Below are 14314 nucleotides of genomic sequence, written 5' to 3'. Positions count from 1 at the left end.
CTAAACGACCTATTACCCTAATCTTCTGAATCAACTAATTAACTCTAAACACATGCAAAAGATACCTGAGGCTTTTATAAACTCCCTGCCTGGTTCATTACTCAAAACCCCCATCATGGGTAAGACTAGCGACCTGACAGATGTCAAGAAGGCCATCATTGACACCCTCAAGCAAGAGGGTAAGACCCAGAAAGAAATTTCTCAACAAATAGGCTGTTCCCAGAGTGCTGTATCAAGGCACCTCAATGGTAAGTCTGTTGGAAGGAAACAATGTGGCAGAAAACGCTGTACAACGAGAAGAGGAGACCGGACCCTGAGGAAGATTGTGGAGAAGGACCGATTCCAGACCTTGGGGAACCTGAGGAAGCAGTGGACTGAGTCTGGTGTGGAAACATCCAGAGCCACCGTGCACAGGCGTGTGCAGGAAATGGGCTACAGGTGCCGCATTCCCCAGGTAAAGCCACTTTTGAACCATAAACAGCGGCAGAGGCGCCTGACCTGGGCTACTTCATGCCTGAAGTCCAGTGTCAAGTACCCACAGTCAGTGATGGTGTGGGGTGCCATGTCAGCTGCTGGTGTTGGTCCACTGTGTTTCATCAAGGGCAGGGTCAATGCAGCTAGCTATCAGGAGATTTTGGAGCACTTCATGCTTCCATCGGCTGAAATGCTTTATGGAGATGAAGATTTCATTTTTCAGCACGACCTGGCACCTGCTCACAGTGCCAAAACCACTGGTAAATGGTTTACTGACCATGGTATTACTGTGCTCAATTGGCCTGCCAACTCTCCTGACCTGAACCCCATAGAGAATCTGTGGGATATTGTGAAGAGAAAGTTGAGAGACGCAAGACCCAACACTCTGGATGAGCTTAAGGCCGCTATTGAAGCATCCTGGGCCTCCATAACATCTCAGCAGTGTCACAGGCTGATTGCCTCCATGCCACGCCGCATTGAAGCAGTCATTTCTGCCAAAGGATTCCCGACCAAGTATTGAGTGCATAACTGAACATTATTATTTGTTGGTTTTTTTGTTTGTTATTAAAAAACACTTTTATTTGATTGGATGGGTGAAATATGCTAATTTATTGAGACAGGTTTTTTGGGTTATCAGGAGTTGTATGCCAAAATCATCAGTATTAAAACAATAAAAGACCTGACAAATTTCAGTTGGTGGATAATGAATCTATAATATATGAAAGTTTAATTGTAATCATTACATTATGGTAAATAATGAAATTTAACACTATATGCTAATTTTTTGAGAAGGACCTGTGTATCTATATATATATATATATACAGTGGGGCAAAAAAGTATTTAGTCAGTCAGCAATAGTGCAAGTTCCACCACTTAAAAAGATGAGAGGCGTCTGTAATTTACATCATAGGTAGACCTCAACTATGGGAGACAAACTGAGAAAAAAAATCCAGAAAATCACATTGTCTGTTTTTTTTTAACATTTTTTTTTGCATATTATGGTGGAAAATAAGTATTTGGTCAGAAACAAACAATCAAGATTTCTGGCTCTCACAGACCTGTAACAACTTCTTTAAGAGTCTCCTCTTTCCTCCACTCATTACCTGTAGTAATGGCACCTGTTTAAACTTGTTATCAGTATAAAAAGACACCTGTGCACACCCTCAAACAGTCTGACTCCAAACTCCACTATGGTGAAGACCAAAGAGCTGTCAAAGGACACCAGAAACAAAATTGTAGCCCTGCACCAGGCTGGGAAGACTGAATCTGCAATAGCCAACCAGCTTGGAGTGAAGAAATTAACAGTGGGAGCAATAATTAGAAAATGGAAGACATACAAGACCACTGATAATCTCCCTCGATCTGGGGCTCCACGCAAAATCCCACCCCGTGGGGTCAGAATGATCACAAGAACGGTGAGCAAAAATCCCAGAACCACGCAGGGGGACCTAGTGAATGAACTGCAGAGAGCTGGGACCAATGTAACAAGGCCTACCATAAGTAACACACTACGCCACCATGGACTCAGATCCTGCAGTGCCAGACGTGTCCCACTGCTTAAGCCAGTACATGTCCGGGCCCGTCTGAAGTTTGCTAGAGAGCATTTGGATGATCCAGAGGAGTTTTGGGAGAATGTCCTATGGTCTGATGAAACCAAACTGGAACTGTTTGGTAGAAACACAACTTGTCGTGTTTGGAGGAAAAAGAATACTGAGTTGCATCCATCAAACACCATACCTACTGTAAAGCATGGTGGTGGAAACATCATGCTTTGGGGCTGTTTCTCTGCAAAGGGGCCAGGACGACTGATCCGGGTACATGAAAGAATGAATGGGGCCATGCATCGTGAGATTTTGAGTGCAAACCTCCTTCCATCAGCAAGGGCATTGAAGATGAAACGTGGCTGGGTCTTTCAACATGACAATGATCCAAAGCACACCGCCAGGGCAACGAAGGAGTGGCTTCGTAAGAAGCATTTCAAGGTCCTGGAGTGGCCTAGCCAGTCTCCAGATCTCAACCCTATAGAAAACCTTTGGAGGGAGTTGAAAGTCCGTGTTGCCAAGCGAAAAGCCAAAAACATCACTGCTCTAGAGGAGATCTGCATGGAGGAATGGGCCAACATACCAACAACAGTGTGTGGCAACCTTGTGAAGACTTACAGAAAACGTTTGACCTCTGTCATTGCCAACAAAGGATATATTACAAAGTATTGAGATGAAATTTTGTTTCTGACCAAATACTTATTTTCCACCATAATATGCAAATAAAATGTTAAAAAAACAGACAATGTGATTTTCTGGATTTTTTTTCTCAGTTTGTCTCCCATAGTTGAGGTCTACCTATGATGTAAATTACAGACGCCTCTCATCTTTTTAAGTGGTGGAACTTGCACTATTGCTGACTGACTAAATACTTTTTTGCCCCACTGTATATATATATATAGATACACAGTACAGACCGAAAATTTGGACACACCTTCTCATTTAAAGATTTTTCTGTATTTTCATAACTATGAAAATTGTACATTCGCACTGAAGGCATCAAAACTATGAATTAACACATGTGGAATTATATACTTAACAAAAAAGTGTGAAACAACTGAAATTATGTCTTATATTCTAGGTTCTTCAAAGCTGCTTTGATGACTGCTTTGCACACTCTTGGCATTCTCTTGATGAGCTTCAAGAGGTATTCACCGGAAATGGTCTTCCAACAATCTTGAAGGAGTTCCCAGAGATACTAAGCACTTGTTGGCCCTTTTGCCTTCACTCTGCGGTCCAGCTGACCCCAAACCATCTCGATTGGGTTCAGGTCTGGTGACTGTGGAGGCCAGGTCATCTGGCGTAGCACCCCATCACTCTCCTTCTTGGTCAAATAGCCCTTACACAGCCTGAAGGTGTTTGGGGTCATTGTCCTGTTGAAAAATAAATGATGGTCCAACTAAACGCAAACCGGAAGGAATAGCATACCGCTGCAAGATGCTGTGGTAGACATGCTGGCTCAGTATGCCTTCAATTTTGAATAATTCCCCAACAGTGTCACCAGCAAAGCAGCCCCACACAATCACACCTCCTCCTCCATGCTTCACGGTGGGAACCAGGCATGTAGAGTCCATCCGTTCACCTTTTCTGCATCGCACAAAGACACGGTGGTTGGATCCAAAGATCTCAAATTTGGACTCATCAGACCAAAGCACAGATTTCCACTGGTCTAATGTCCATTCCTTGTGTTCTTTAGCCCAAACAAGTCTCTTCTGCTTGTTGCCTGTCCTTAGCAGTGGTTTCCTAGCAGCTATTTTACCATGAAGGCCTGCTGCACAAAGTCTCGTCTTAACAGTTGTTGTAGAGATGTGTCTGCTGCTAGAACTGTGTGTGGCATTGACCTGGTGTCTAATCTGAGCTGCTGTTATCCTGCGATTTCTGAGGCTGGTAACTCGGATAAACTTATCCTCAGAAGCAGAGGTGACTCTTGGTCTTCCTTTCCTGGGGTGGTCCTCATGTGAGACAGTTTCTTTGTAGCGCTTGATGGTTTTTGCCACTGCACTTGGGGACACTTTCAAAGTTTGCCCAATTTTTCAGACTGACTGACCTTCATTTCTTAAAGTAATGATGGCCACTCGTTTTTCTTTACTTAGCTGCTTTTTTCTTGCCATAATACAAATTCTAACAGTCTATTCAGTAGGACTATTAGCTGTGTATCCACCAGACTTCTGCACAACACAACTGACGGTCCCAACCCCATTTATAAGGCAAGAAATCCCACTTATTAAACCTGACAGGGCACACCTGTGAAGTGAAAACCATTCCTGGTGACTACCTCCTGAAGCTCATCAAGAGAATGCCAAGAGTGTGCAAAGCAGTCATCAACGCAAAAGATGGCTACTTTGAAGAACCTAGAATATAAGACATAATTTCATCTGTTTCAAACTTTTTTGTTAATTATATAATTCCACGTGTTAATTCATAGTTTTGATGTCTTCAGTGTGAATGTACAATTTTCATAGTCATGAAAATACAGAAAAATCTTTAACCCCTTCCCGACCTGTGACACAGCGTATGCGTCATGAAAGTCGGTTCCAATCCGACCTGTGACGCATATGCTGTGTTACAGAAAGATCGTGTCCCTGCAGATCGGGTGAAAGGGTTAACTCCCATTTCACCCGGCCTGCAGGGACAGGGGGAGTGGTAGTTTATATCTCATCAAAGGATAATAAAAGAAGCGGCACTCACCAGTTTGCTGAAAAAAGTGTCTTTAATGCAGCCTTAATCCATGCTTACAGGCTATTCAGACACGTTGCAGGTGATTGTGGGGGTGCGGGGAGTGAAGGAGGACGACGGCCGTTTCGTGCAATCACCACTTCGACGGGTCCATGTGGGGGTAAAATGATGTCATTTCCTTTTAAAGGCAATATGCGCATCAAGGTAAATTACTGACGTACATGTTTTTTGTTTTTTTTTCATACATTTGCCAAATACTTATAATTTAAACATTGTCAGTAAAAATACTCAAATGCTTGTTGCAACACTATATGAGATTTATAGAATTTTATAGAAATACGGCCATATCCAATTTGTCGTTTAAGCCCAATGGCCCCTGTGTGTTAGTTTTTATAATCCATTTTCCTTCTTCTCTTAGGAGGAGTTTATTGTGATCACCTCCCTGGGGTGGATATTTAACTAACTTAAAGGGAACCTGTCACCCCGTTTTTTGAGATTGAGCTATAAATACTGTTAAATAGGGCCTGCGCTGTGTGTTCCTATAGTGTATATAGTGTACCCCGATTCCCCACCTATGCTGAGATATAACTTACCAAAGTCGCCGTTTTCGCCTGTCAATCAGGCTGGTCAGGTCGGGAGGGCGTGGTGACATCGCTGGTTCTTCCTCAGCTTTACGTTGGTGGCGTAGTGGCGTAGTGGTGAACAAGCAGCGCGCGATCTGCGCTGTCATCCCTTTCGTCGGTGGGGGCGGCCATCTTCCTGGGGCCGCGCGTGCGCAGATCGAGTGCTCTGCTGCACGGGGCTTCAGGAAAATGGCCGCGGGATGCCGCGCGTGCGCATTAGAGATCGCGGCGGCCATTTTCCCAAAGCCGAGATGCAAACTCGGCTTTGGGAAAATGGCCGCCGCGATCTCTAATGCGCACGCGCGGCATCCCGCGGCCATTTTCCTGAAGCCCCGTGCAGCAGAGCACTCGATCTGCGCACGCGCGGCCCCAAGAAGATGGCCGCCCCCACCGATGCAAGGGATTACAGCGCAGATCGCGCGCTGCTTGTTCACCACTACGCCACTACGCCACCAACGTAAAGCTGAGGAAGAACCAGCGATGTCACCACGCCCTCCCGACCTGACCAGCCTGATTGACAGGCGAAAACGGCGACTTTGGTAAGTTATATCTCAGCATAGGTGGGGAATCGGGGTACACTACATACACTATAGGAACACACAGCGCAGGCCCTATTTAACAGTATTTATAGCTCAATCTCAAAAAACGGGGTGACAGGTTCCCTTTAAGGCCAGCGAATTGTAACAGTTCAGGGTTACTTTCGTGTTTCTGCTGCATGTGCGTAATAAATCTCATGCATCCCTTTCCTGAGACTACAGAATTGTAGTGTTCTCGGAACCGTACAAATAGGGGCCGTATGGTTTTCCCTATGTAATAAAAATTACAGGGACAAAATATTCCGTACACAACGAACTTACTTTTACAAGTTATGAAGTCGGTAACTTTTTGTGTCATACCTCCAATTCTTAGAGGATTATCTAATTTGTGCAGATGGCAGAATTTACAGTTTTTACATCTATAGTTCCCTTTAGGGGAATCTTTTTGTAGCCAATTATTATACGTTGGTAACAGTCTATTGTGGACCAGCAAGTCACTCAGATTTGTGGTGCGTTTGTATGCAAATTGCGGGTCGAGAGTGGTTAATTTCTGTAAATCTCTATCAGTTTGTAATATATGCCAGTTTTTTCTTACCGCAGCATATATCGCCTTATCCATTGGGCTATGGGTGAAGGTGAACGTAAATTTCCTAATGGCTACCTCTTCATGTGAAGGGGGAATGTTTTTGCGTTTTTTCAAGAGTTCAGCTTGGGTTAATTTTTCAGCACGTTTTTCCGCCTGTTCTAAGATATTTAGTGGATACCCCCTATTTGAAAAGCGAGTTTTAAGTCCTGCGACCTGTTGTCTGTAAATTTCATCGTTATTGTTTATTTTTCTCAGTCTGACCATTTGACTATAGGGGATACCTTTTTTTCGTATGAATGGGATGCGCACTATCAAAGTGCAGAATGTTGTTGGTTGCTGTCTGTTTTCTAAATACTGTTGTATTTACTGCACCTTCCACTATATTAATTTTTACGTCTAGAAATTCTAACGAATTTTTACTGAAACATGAGGTAAAACGCATGTTTTCGTCATTATTTGTATTTAGGGCAGTTACAAAGTTATTAAAATCTTGTTCTGTGCCGTCCCATATAATGAAGATGTCATCGGCAAAGCGCAAATACAATCGAATAAATTTCAAATAAGGGTTCTCAATGCATGTTATATATTTTTCTTCGAACGCTGCAAGAAAAAGGTTAGCAAAAACGCATGCGACGGGCGTCCCCATCGCTGTACCAGTTCTTTGCGCATACCATTTATCAATAAATTTAAATGCGTTGTGTGACAATACAAAAGATAGGCTTTCAATAATAAACGAAATAAAGTTTTGGTCTTTTTCAGTATTGCTGAGAATCTTCTCCATTGCCTTAATGCCCCGCTCCTGTGGAATTCTTGTATACAGATTAACTACGTCTATAGTAGCAAGGGAAAAGTTCATTTGCCAATCCACCGCCTTCAACGCACAGAGGAAATCACCACTGTCTTTTACAAATGAAGGTATTTTCTTTAATAATGGTTTTAATAACCAGTCCAGAAATTGAGACAGTGGTTCTGTTATGGAATTTATGCCCGAAATTATAGGGCGTCCAGGGGGTCTTTCTGCGCACTTATGAATTTTCGGTATGGTGTACCAGTGGGGTATATTGGGAAAATCCGGTATAAGCTTTTCTGCCCTGTTTTTTCTTAAAGTGCCTTTCTCCACATACTTATTTAATAATGCTCTTAATTTCTCCTTATATTTATTTGTTGGATTGAAGTCCAAAGGTTGATACGTTTCCGTATCATTTAATTGAGATAGCCCTTCACTAATATAATAACTTTTATTTAAGATGACTAAATTTCCCCCCTTATCAGATCTTCTTATAACAATATCATCCCAGTTTTGCATTTCATATAATGCTCTTTGCTCTCCTGCTGACAAATTTTTTGGTGTTTTAGGATACAAGATTGCTTCTACATCCTTCAGAACCGCATTTTGGAATATGTCTATCGCATTACCCGGTGGTGTGGGAGGCATAAAAGTAGATTGAATTCCTTTTTTGAAAGGCTCAGTTGTGCCTTGCGGAGAAATGTCCTCTGCTGTTGTCATATCTCTATCTTCATTAATGCTCATTAGTAGAATTGCATCTTCAATATCTTGCGGATCGGCAGGAGGGTAAGCTATAAAGCCTAGGTTTCGTTTTTTTCTTATATTTGCGACCTCCCCTCCGTGTTTTATTTCTAAAGGGACTTCCATTTGCGTTGAAGTGGTCGCTGTTACACTTTCTTCATTTAATTCTTCCATGCCGCTGGAGTCAGAGTCGTTGATCCACCCATCCCTTGAGAATTTCTTTTTGTTTTTATTTTTAGAAGGTGCATTGTATTTCCCATAGAATCTTTTTTGCTTGTTTTTATTCCAATTGAAAATTTGCCCCGTAGTGTAGTCATTTTTATCTCTGAGGAATTTCATTTTCTTTTTTTCTTTTACATCCATTTGTGTCACAATTAATTTCTTTTCCAATTTTTTCATAAAAGATTTATTTTGTTCCTCAGTTGTTCTTGTTGATACTTCTTTTTTTGATTTATCAAGTTGGTCACAGATGTCTATATATTCTTTTTCATTCTGTTTTATGACTAGTTTTAAAAGACTAAAGGAACATTGTAAATGGATTTGTTCGGTAAGAAAAAACTGGCATATATTACAAACTGATAGAGATTTACAGAAATTAACCACTCTCGACCCGCAATTTGCATACAAACGCACCACAAATCTGAGTGACTTGCTGGTCCACAATAGACTGTTACCAACGTATAATAATTGGCTACAAAAAGATTCCCCTAAAGGGAACTATAGATGTAAAAACTGTAAATTCTGCCATCTGCACAAATTAGATAATCCTCTAAGAATTGGAGGTATGACACAAAAAGTTACCGACTTCATAACTTGTAAAAGTAAGTTCGTTGTGTACGGAATATTTTGTCCCTGTAATTTTTATTACATAGGGAAAACCATACGGCCCCTATTTGTACGGTTCCGAGAACACTACAATTCTGTAGTCTCAGGAAAGGGATGCATGAGATTTATTACGCACATGCAGCAGAAACACGAAAGTAACCCTGAACTGTGACAATTCGCTGGCCTTAAGTTAGTTAAATATCCACCCCAGGGAGGTGATCACAACAAACTCCTCCTAAGAGAAGAAGGAAAATGGATTATAAAAACTAACACACAGGGGCCATTGGGCTTAAACGACAAATTGGATATGGCCGTATTTCTATAAAATTCTATAAATCTCATATAGTGTTGCAACAAGCATTTGAGTATTTTTACTGACAATGTTTAAATTATAAGTATTTGGCAAATGTATGAAAAAAAAACAAAAAACATGTACGTCAGTAATTTACCTTGATGCGCATATTGCCTTTAAAAGGAAATGACATCATTTTACCCCCACATGGACCCGTCGAAGTGCTGATTGCACGAAACGGCCGTCGTCCTCCTTCACTCCCCGCACCCTCACAATCACCTGCAACGTGTCTGAATAGCCTGTAAGCATAGATTAAGGCTGCATTAAAGACACTATTTTCAGCAAACTGGTGAGTGCCGCTTCTTTTATTATCCTTTGATGAGATATGAAGATTACTGTTACTTATTGAGCAGAGCACCGTATCCAGTAGCTTTATCTGGAAAACGCAATTGGTATATATCGGTGAAATAAGCAAAGGGGCATAGAACCAGAAGGCGAGCCCTGGTGCTGTTCCAATCTTTATGTTTGGAGTGGTAGTTTAGCCCAGGGTGGGTGGCTTCACCCCCCCGTGGCTACGATCGCTCTGATTGGCTGTTGAAAGTGAAACTGCCAATCAGAGCGATTTGTAATATTTCACCTAAAAAACTGGTGAAATATTACAATCCAGCCATGGCCGATGCTGCAATATCATCGGCCATGGCTGGAAATACTAATGTGCCCCCACCCCACCCCACCGATCACCCCCCAGCCCCCCGATCTGTGGTCCGCTCCCCTCCGTCCTGTGCTCCGCTCCTCCGTCCTCCTGTCCGCTCCCCCCGTGCTCCAATCACACCCCCCGTGCTCCAATCAAACCCCCCGCACTCCGATCACCCCCCCGCACAGCGATCCCCCCCCGTGCTCCGATCCACCCCCCCTGCACAGCGATCCCCCACCCCGTGCTCCAATCCACCCCCCCGTGTTCCGATCCACCCCCCCATGCTCCGATCCACCCCCCCCCCCCGTGCTCCGACGCCCACCCCCGTGCCCTGATCTCCCCCCCCCTCCTTATACTTACCTCCCGGGATCCGTCCGTCTTCTTTCCTGGGCGCCGCCATCTTCCAAAATGGCGGGCGCATGTGCAGTGCGCCCGCCGAATCTGCCGGCCGGCAGATTCGTTCCAGAGTGAATTTTGATCACTGAGATATAACCTATCTCAGTGATCAAAATAAAAAAAATAGTAAATGCCCCCCCCCCCCTTTGTCACCCCCATAGGTAGGGACAATAAAAAAAAAAATATTTTTTTTTTCCACTAAGGTTGGGGTTAGGGGTAGGGTTAGGGGTTATGGTTAGGGTTAGGGTTAGGGGTAGGGTTAGGGTTTCGGTATGTGCACAAGTATTCTGTTCCTCTGCGGATTTTTCCGCTGCGGATTTGATAAATCCGCAGTGCTAAACCGCTGTGGATTTATCGCGGATTTACCGCGGTTTTTCTGCGCATTTCACTGCGGTTTTACAACTGCGATTTTCTATTGGAGCAGTTGTAAAACCGCTGCGGAATCCGCAGAAAGAAGTGACATGCTGCGGAATGTAAACCGCTGCGTTTCCGTGCAGTTTTTCCGCAGCATGTGTACAGCGATTTTTGTTTCCCATAGGTTTACATTGAACTGTAAACTCATGGGAAACTGCTGCGGATCCGCAGCGTTTTCCGCAGCATGTGCACATACCTTTAGAATTAGGCTATGTGCACACGGTGCGGATTTGGCTGCGGATTTGCCGCTGCGGATTCGCAGCAGTGTTCCATCAGGTTTACAGTTCCATGTAAACCTATGGAAAACTAAATCCGCTGTGCCCATGGTGCAGAAAATACCGCGCGGAAACGCTGCGTTGTATTTTCCGCAGCATGTCAATTCTTTGTGCGGATTCCGCGGCGTTTTACACCTGTTCCTCAATAGGAATCCACAGGTGAAATCTGCACAAAAAACACTGGAAATCCACGGTAAATCCGCAGGTAAAACGCAGTGCCCTTTACCCGCGGATTTTTCAAAAATGATGCTGAAAAATCTCACACGAATCCGCAACGTGGGCACATAGCCTTAGGGTTAGGGTTGGAATTAGGGTTGTGGTTAGGGGTGTGATTAGGGTTATGGCTACAGTTGGGATTAGGGTTAGGGGTGTGTTGGGGTTAGTGTTGGAGGTAGAATTGAGGGGTTTCCACTGTTTAGGCACGTCAGGGGTCTCCAAACGCAACATGGCGCCACCATTGATTCCAGCCAATCTTGTATTCATAAAGTCAAATGGTGCTCCCTCAATTCCGAGCCCTGACGTGTGCCCAAACAGTGGTTTACCCCCACATATGGGGTACCAGCATACTCAGGATAAACTGCGCAACAATTACTGGGGTCCAAATTCTCCTGTTACCCTTGTGAAAATAAATAAATGCTTGCTAAAACATCATTTTTGAGGACAGAAAAATTATTTTTTATTTTCACGGCTCTGCGTTGTAAACGTCTGTGAAACACTTGGGAGTTCAAAGTGCTCACCACATATCTAGATAAGTTCCTTTCGGGGTCTAGTTTCCAAAATGGGGTCACTTGTGGGGGGTTTATACTGTTTAGCCACATCAGGGGCTCTGCAAACTCAACGTGACGCCCGCAGAGCATTCCATCAAAGTCTGCATTTCAAAAGTCACTACTTCCCTTCTGAGCCCCGACGTGTGCCCAAACAGTGGTTTACCCCCACACATGGGGTATCAGCGTACTCAGGACAAACTGGACAACAACTTTTGTGGTCCAATTTCTCCTGTAACCCTTGGGAAAATAAAAATTCTGGGCTAAATAATTATTTTTGAGGAAAGAAAACGTATTTATTATTTTCACTGCTCTGTGTTATGAACTCCTGTGAAGCACTTGGGGGTTCAAAGTGCTCACCACATATCTAGATAAGTTCCTTTCGGGGTCTAGTTTCCAAAATGGGGTCACTTGTGGGGAGTTTCTACTGTTTAGCCACATCAGGGGCTCTGCAAACGCAATGTGACGCCCGCAGAGCATTCCATCAAAGTCTGCATTTCAAAACGTCACTACTTCACTTCCGAGCCCCAGCATGTGCCTAAACAGTGGTTTACCCCCACGTATGGGGTATCAGCGTACTCAGGAGAAACTGGACAACAACTTTTGGGGTCAAATTTCTCCTGTTACCCTTGGGAAAATAAAAAATAGCGGGCTAAAAAATCATTTTTGAGAAAAGAAATTTTTTTTTAAATTTTCATGGCTCTGCGTTATAAACTTCTGTGAAGCACTTGAGGGTTCAAAGTGCTCACCACACATCTAGATTAGTTCCTTTGGGGGTCTAGTTTCCAAAATGGGGTCATTTGTGGGGGATCTCCAATGTTTAGGCACACAGGGGCTCTCCAATGGTGTCCGCTAATGATTGGAGCTAATTTTCCATTTAAAAAGCCAAATGGCGTGCCTTCCCTTCTGAGCCCTGCCGTGCGCCCAAACAGTGGTTTACCCCCACATATGGGGTATCTGCGTACTCAGGACAAACTGGACAACAACATTTGTGGTCCAATTTCTCCTATTACCATTGGCAAAGTAGGAAATTCCAGGCTAAAAAATCATTTTTGAGAAAAGAAAAATTATTTTTTATTTTCATGGCTCTGCATTATAAACTTCTGTGAAGCACCTGGGGGTTTAAAGTGCTCAGTATGCATCTAGATAAGTTCCTTGGGGGGTCTAGTTTCCAAAATGGGGTCACTTGTGGGGGAGCTCCAATGCATAGGCACACAGGGGCTCTCCAAACGCGACATGGTGTCCGCTAACAATTGGAGCTAATTTTCCATTCAAAAAGTCAAAAGGCGCGCCTTCCCTTCCGAGCCTTACCATGTGCCCAAACAGTGGTTTACCCCCACATGTGAGGTATCGGTGTACTCAGGAGAAATTGCCCAACAAATTTTAGGTTCCATTTTATCCTGTTGTCCATGTGAAAATGAAAAAATTGAGGCTAAAAGAATTTTTTTGTGAAAAAAAAGTACTTTTTCATTTTTACGGATCAATTTGTGAAGCACCTGGGGGTTTAAAGGGCTCACTATGCATGTAGATAAGTTCCTTGGGGCGTCTAGTTTCCAAAATGGGGTCACTTGTGGGGGAGCTCCAATTTTTAGGCACACGGGGTCTCTCCAAACGTGACATGGTGTCCGCTAAAGAGTGCAGCCAATTTTTGATTCAAAAAGTCAAATGGCGCTCCTTCCCTTCCAAGCCCTGCCATGCGCCCAAACAGTGGTTTACCCCCACATGAGTTATCAGCGTACTCAGGACAAATTGGACAACAACTTTCGTGGTTCAGTTTCTCCTTTTACCATTGGAAAAATAAAAAAATTGTTGCTGAAAAATCATTTTTGTGACTAAAAAGTTAAATGTTCATTTTTTCCTTCCATGTTGCTTCTGCTGCTGTGAAGCACCTGAAGGGTTAATAAACTTCTTGAATGTGGTTTTGTGCACCTTGAGGGGTGCAGTTTTTAGAATGGTGTCACTTTTGGGTATTTTCAGCCATATAGACCCCTCAAACTGACTTCAAATGTGAGGTGGTCCCTAAAAAAAAATGGTTTTGTAAATTTCGTTGTAAAAATGAGAAATCGCTGGTCAAATTTTAACCCTTATAACTTCCTAGCAAAAAAAATTTTGTTTCCAAAATTGTGCTGATGTAAAGTAGACGTGTGGGAAATGTTATTTATTAACTATTTTGTGTCACATAACTCTCTGGTTTAACAGAATAAAAATTCAAAATGTGAAAATTGCGAAATTTTCAAAATTTTCGCCAAATTTCCGTTTTTATCACAAATAAACACAGAATTTATTGACCTAAATTTACCACTAACATAAAGCCCAATATGTCACGAAAAAACAATCTCAGAACCGCTAGGATCCATTGAAGCGTTCCTGAGTTATTACCTCATAAAGCGACACTGGTCAGAATTGCAAAAAACGGCAAGGTCTTTAAGGTCAAAATAGGCTGGGTCATGAAGGGGTTAAATGAGAAAGTGTATCCAAACTTTTGGTCTGTACTGTATGTCTACACACCCCTGATAAAATGCCAGTTTTTCCATCTAAAAAAAAAATCATGTCAATAAGAAGCATTTCCAAACTTTTTCCACCTTTAATGTCACACATAATCTGTACAAAACAATAAGTGGTTGCATAAATGTGCACTCCCTCTTATAATTGGGGATGTCATTGTGTCCTGAATCAGCCAAACTCATGT

The 14314-nt window shown here is 43.0% G+C and overlaps 1 protein-coding gene across 2 annotated transcripts in view; it reads left to right on the top strand.

Moving 5' to 3' along the window:
* Window positions 1–14314, top strand: part of DEAF1 (DEAF1 transcription factor) — a 51052-nt gene that overhangs the window by 889 nt on the left and 35849 nt on the right. The window lies entirely within an intron of this gene.

The sequence above is a fragment of the Ranitomeya imitator genome, chromosome 9 (assembly GCF_032444005.1).
Source record: "Ranitomeya imitator isolate aRanImi1 chromosome 9, aRanImi1.pri, whole genome shotgun sequence".
Taxonomy (NCBI): domain Eukaryota; kingdom Metazoa; phylum Chordata; class Amphibia; order Anura; family Dendrobatidae; genus Ranitomeya; species Ranitomeya imitator.
The sequence above is the reverse complement of the archived record's forward strand: the minus strand, read 5'-3'. Positions and strand labels throughout refer to the sequence as shown.